This window comes from Fukomys damarensis, unplaced genomic scaffold (assembly GCF_012274545.1).
Source record: "Fukomys damarensis isolate Sample0158 unplaced genomic scaffold, DMR_v1.0_HiC HiC_scaffold_9, whole genome shotgun sequence".
NCBI lineage: Eukaryota > Metazoa > Chordata > Mammalia > Rodentia > Bathyergidae > Fukomys > Fukomys damarensis.
The window spans coordinates 15,327,625-15,333,712 of NW_022900921.1; the positions used below are offsets into that span (position 1 = coordinate 15,327,625).

Sequence of the window (6,088 nt, forward strand, 5' to 3'; positions counted from 1 at the left end):
TATATTTGATTTGTGGGAATTCAAAAAACCAACCATATCGTAGGTTTGCAAGAACGTGGAACCAATGGACCTCTCATGTGCTGCTGGTGGGAAGCAATCATGAGCCAACAGAATCAGTCCAACTTGATGGTCTCTGGAAAAATGAAACACACACCTAGGACATAATCCATGTTTTCTAATCGAACTCAAGAAATGCAGAGTAAAAATAAAAAGTCCAGAAAACACCACTACAGAATGTTTTATTCATTCATATAAAATTACAGAACATGTAAATAAACCTAATTTAAGAAGGCAGATCAGTTATATAAGGAGGAGGAAGAAAAGAAAGGATTAGAAAGTGTATAAGGAAATTTGGGAGGAATAATGCATACATTCATTATCTTTGTTACAGTGATTTCCACAGGTACATGAAACTACATTTTAAATATGTGCAATAACATCATATCTCAACAACGTTGTTTGGAAAGTCTTAAAATTATTTTCTGGTATATAAATTCTCGGGGCATAACCGACCTACAGAAACCAACTGAAAGTTGTGTGTCCTTAAATGAGGCTGTCCATGTGAACTGGACCACTTTTCAACCTTGTATTATCACCACATCCATTCAAATGTCAAAACATAGTCACAGCAGACAGGCAAAACTTTACTGTGAAATTCTAAACCTTTTCAGCAACACATTATGAAACTCAAATAAAACCAGATATATATTATCCATAAAATATTACAGTATACATAACATGAATATTAATTAACTGGCTTATATACCTTTGACACTGATTGCATTTATATTATTTAATATGGCAGTAATTATAATGTGCTTGTGCATATGTAACTTTCAATAAACTTAATTAATAAAGAACATTCATTGATTTGCATTCCAAACAACCATGTTTAATGATATCCCGAAGGATAAAAAGCCATAATCTCATCATTAATTCTTTGTATCTGTATAAGAATTTGATTAACAAACTCTAGATACTAATTAAAGTATCTGCCTGTATACAGATTCACTAATAAAAAAATCATTATAAATCAGGAACATTATCAACCCTAATGGTCATTCCTGAAAATGTGGCCGTTAATAGCATAGCTATCAGCATTAGCATATTAAAGATACTTTCCCCAGGCAGTGCTGACCTGACTTTATTTTGACAAAATGCAAAAGTATTTAAAATGACATGATTATGATTTATAGCAGTGGTACTTAAAAGAGAAAAACAAATTCTCTCTCTAACACAGGAATACTTGAAAAAATTATATGCTGAAGTATCTACATAATGCAGTAACAAAAAACACTTTATTCATATAAATATTCAAAAATCCATTTATAAAGTTAGGAAAAAAAAAGAGACAGTAGACATACCTTAGAAGATGAACAAAAATTACCCTAAAACGTGTGCTTAAAGTTTGTTCTTCAGGAACTGGAAAAAAAATTGAAGAAAAGTATTTTCCAAACTGCTAATACCAGTTATCATAGCCTACATACTAGATTTATTTTTTGCAATTATTAAAATGTATATTTTACTTAATTGTAAAATGTTTAAGTATTAAAGAAATATTTCTTAAAAACCCAGCTGCAAAAGTCCGAGAAAGACCTCCTCCGAGCATAAAAATATCTATATAAAATAATTCATTCAAATGAAAAGAACGAATTCTCATATTGAAAAGACAAGTATTTTCTCTAATTCTCAGAACACAACAAGAAAAAGTACCTTCACTGTACAGATTGAGGGAATAAAGTTTTAGTTACTATGTAGCAGAAACTAACTTGAACTCAACTCTGACTCTAATGTTTCAGTTGCTGTCAATACAACCTATATTTATCTTGGACCTTAGTACATTAACTGAACACTTGCAGCACTTTAAATATCATACAGTAACTAAATATTATAGGGCACAGTATTTATATAAATATCACACTTTAAGAGAGAAGCGTAAACTAATTAAAGAATAATATAGCACTCTGAGACGAAGTCATGATGGAAGGGACCAAATTGTTCATTCATCTATGTTTATCTCAGGCCTTTCAATTAGTGGGTGCTCAAGAAATATTGTTCGAAGAAATGAAATTTTTCACAGTGAAAGAGTTCATCTCACACTAATAAAATGTGCTCTTCTTAGAATATAAAGATACTTGTATCAATTCAACATAGGCATAATATGAAACAATACTTTTCTTCATTTAGAGCATTTGTACCATTCCAACCAGACAAACGTGTTTGAACTCCTATAATTAAGATCAAATGTACAAACCAGTTGCTGTCTGTCCATGTTTCTGAAACAAACGAGTTCTTGGGGAAAGCTTACTAGTAGTTATAGTTATTAATTGCCTAACATTCCTAGGTGCCACATGCTTGTTAAGTAAAACATTGGCCAAGAATTTAAAACCATTCCTAAGTATGTTACTGAAGCTAAAAATAGCTCAAATACAGGAGATAAACTCACCGGCTTCTCAAGTGTTTGACACACTAAGAATTGCCACATTTTGTAATGGGTTACGTTATTTTCTATACGGTACATATAGGCTCTTGTAGAAGAATCTATGTGTTTTATAGTTTCATGCTCCTAAAGAAATGGATTACCTAGAGAGAGGGTTTGCTGAGATTACATCTAGTTGGCTATCTGAAACAATCAATCAGAACTAAAGTACAAAATATGTGGGTAAAAATTTTTCCCAAAGATATGCTCATAGGCCCCTCATATGAGTATTTCAGGTGTCAAAATTACATGCTCACACAAACTTATCACTAAATGACAACTAATTCTGATAACAGGTCAAATGCCTCTTTCATTACATGCTACCAGGACAATATTTAGTTTTAAATCTATTATATCTGAACCTCATTAACCAATTCCAAAATTCTGAATATGAATTATAAACTATATAACTTAAGTATATAATTTTGAATGAAAAATTGGGATATTATGATTATTAATGCAGTCACTCCCTCATTCAAGCAAAGAAATACTAAAAGCCTATTGTGAAATGCAAACAAAGTCCTTGCGGATAGGGTGGGGTCGAGAGGTTGAAGGGAGGGCAGGGGAATGGGGAAAAATAAGAACCAACATGGATTACATAAAGGTGAAAATTTCCAATGATGACTGTCAATACATTGTATACCTTAGATGTACCAATAAAAATAATTTTTAAAAAGCCTATTGTGAATAAAGAAATGTTTAGCACTGAATTTTGAAAAAAGCTCAATGTTGAATAATTATTTTAAATATACATATGCAAAATATCAACTAAAATAATAAGATGTATCAGAATAACTGAATAACAATCTGAGGAATCCATGTTTAAAGATGATTTTAATCAATGTCTTATGCAATATCTATTATGTTACAGAACTTCATGTTTTACTGGTTGAATGCACTAACTAGATGCTTCTGCATTTCAAAACCATAAATAAATTCTGAAAAATGTAAAATATCATTAACTACATTGAAATTCCTCAGACTCACAATGGAACATGTTCTCATGGGAAAATTACTTCATTTCAGAGGCAAACATCTTGGCTGATTACCCTTAAACAACACATAAACGTTACAGGCCCAGCACTACTAAATGGATAATGAGCTACTTCTGAAACCAAAAGGAGGGAACTGGACTGGCTTTTCTCTTCTTTTTAACAAAAGTACTATGAAGATAATTCACTACCAATTTTACTTAAAAACAGAACTCTTCAAAAATATCACTCTTTATTGTGGAAATTCTATTTCCATAAGTTTTTCTTAAGTAACAAGTAAGGATATGTATAAAGTGCTATTTATGAAAATGCTCTTGAAAGTCAATAGTAGCAAAAAAACTGGAAAAATTATTCACTGGGAAAAATATACTCATATGCAATGCACATATATGAGCCCATATATACTATATTTAACACATACTAAATTTTTATATAACTCAAAACAACTGGGTCTGGTAATATATATCAAGGTGACAATAACAATCTAGAGTCAATCATGGTGGAATTTTTGTATTTTTAATATTTGTCTGCCTAGATGTTGAAAGTTCCATAATTTTCTGTAGCAAGATTTCACAGTTTTTATAATGAGAAAAAAAATATTTGCACCAAAGGTTAAGGAAAATTTCATACTGAGGTTTTGTCATTTTTAAGGATCCATTCCATACTTCATCTTTAGCCTTTGCCCATTTTATGAGCCTCATAAAGTACAAAGTTAAGTTCAGTAACTCATCATTAACATCCAGAGCTACAATCCCTGACTGCTGCCTCTACTCTTCCTCCCCACTTCCTCAACATACATCCCAAGGGGATGTATGATCCTCGGGGAAGACAAGAATTTGACTTCCTGAGTATCATCTTTTCTTCTCTGTAAAATAAAGTAACTTCATTTCATAATGAAACACTTAATACTTTACAGTACTGACATTCTAGCAAGTTATCCTAACGTTGCCCTCACAACTTTGTTTAGTCAATGTGTAGCAGTATTTCAAAATACAACTATGAGTTTCATTCTCATTTACAGTTTATTTCTTCCCATAATTCAAATAAAAGCAGACACATTTAGCACTCATTTCCAATGGACCCACCTACTCCCCAGCTGGGTGTCTTCCCAAAAGAATTTAAAAGAGCATACCACAGTAATACATGCTCACCCATGTTTATAACGACATAGTTTGTAACAGATGAAACTTGGATACAGCCTGACTGCCAATAACTGGAGAAGGGATAAAGAAGATGTGTTGTTGTGGTTTTTTTTTAATAAAATGGAATACTATGCATCCATACAGAATGAGAAATTAGACATTTATAGCTAAGTGTTTGCAAATTAGGGACATACTCTTAAGTGTAATTCATAACCCACCCATATGTAAATATTGAATAGTTTCTCTGGTGTGATAAAAGTGTAAGAAGGAAGCACAAAACACATAATTGATATTGTGTAATCGGAAAAAATGTCTAAAGGTGTAGGGGAAATGAGAGGGATAGGGGAGAGCTAAAAAAGGAAAAGGAAAAGAAAAAATGCAAACAAAGTCTCTGTAAACAGGGAAGGGTGGAAGGGGTGAAGGAAGGGCAACTGAATGGGAAAAAAGTAAGAACCAAGATATATCATGTAAATGTACAAGATTCTATGATGAATGTAACTGTGTTGTATAGCTAAAACGTACCAAGAAAAAAGGAAAAAATGATATTCTCTTTCCTATAAAAAGATGATTTCACAAAATTATCATTTTATAATGAGTAAAATGTCAAAATGTAAAACACTCTACTTGCTAGGATTCAAAGGAAATCTGTTCCTACTATATACAATATTTAGAGTTCAATACATTACATGTTGCCAGGCATGGTGGCGCACGCCTGTAATCCCAGCACTAAGGAGGCTGAAGCAGGAGAATCGCTATGAGTTCGAGATCAGCCTGAGCTACATAGTGAGTTCCAGGTCAGTTTCAACTACATAGTGAGACCCTGTCTCAAAAAACCAAAAAAAAAAAAAAAAAAAAAAAAAAAAAAATCTATCTCAAAATAAAAAAAGGTCTAGGGGCTGTAGCCTAGGGCAAAAGCTCTGGGTTCAACCCCCAGTACTGAAAATAAATAAATAAATAAATTACATATCTAACATTACCAAACACCAACGCTACTAAGCATTTATATCTATTTTCATATTCCATTCTTATACCATCTAAGTGATAATATAAAGTTTCAATTAGCCAGAAGTTCAAAAATTCTGAAGGCAAATTGACAAACTTCAGAATGAATGCTCTCATTCTCAAAAGTCAGCTGAGACTTCTATTTAAAAAGAGGACACACACACACAATGTAACTCCCACTATCCCCTTCTACCATGTCTTGATCCCCTTTTCATATAAGAAAAAAATTAAAGTGAGCAAACAAAAGTTATTCCTACATTTCCATGTTTACTACTCACAGTAGCTAAGCTATAACATCATGTTTTAACCTAGATGTCCAACAAAAGATAAACACATACAGAAAAGCCAGTATATAGACAATGGAATATTAACCATAAAGTATATAATCCTGTGCTGTGCAATAAAACAGATGGAATGGAAATAAACGAGACACAGTTAAATAAGTATTGCACATTCTCTGTCATGCACACAAA

At 32.2% G+C, this 6,088-nt stretch overlaps 1 long non-coding RNA gene across 1 annotated transcript in view; it reads right to left on the reverse strand.

Moving 5' to 3' along the window:
* LOC104860905 overlaps positions 1 to 1,407 on the reverse strand; it is a 1,920-nt gene extending 513 nt beyond the window's left edge. The window contains exons 1-2 of the long non-coding RNA XR_779851.1: positions 1,365 to 1,407; positions 34 to 133 (exon numbers count right to left, since the gene is read on the reverse strand). This is a non-coding gene — a long non-coding RNA (uncharacterized LOC104860905). The remainder of the gene's footprint in view (positions 1 to 33; positions 134 to 1,364) is intronic.
* Between the last annotated feature and the right edge of the window lie 4,681 nt (positions 1,408 to 6,088).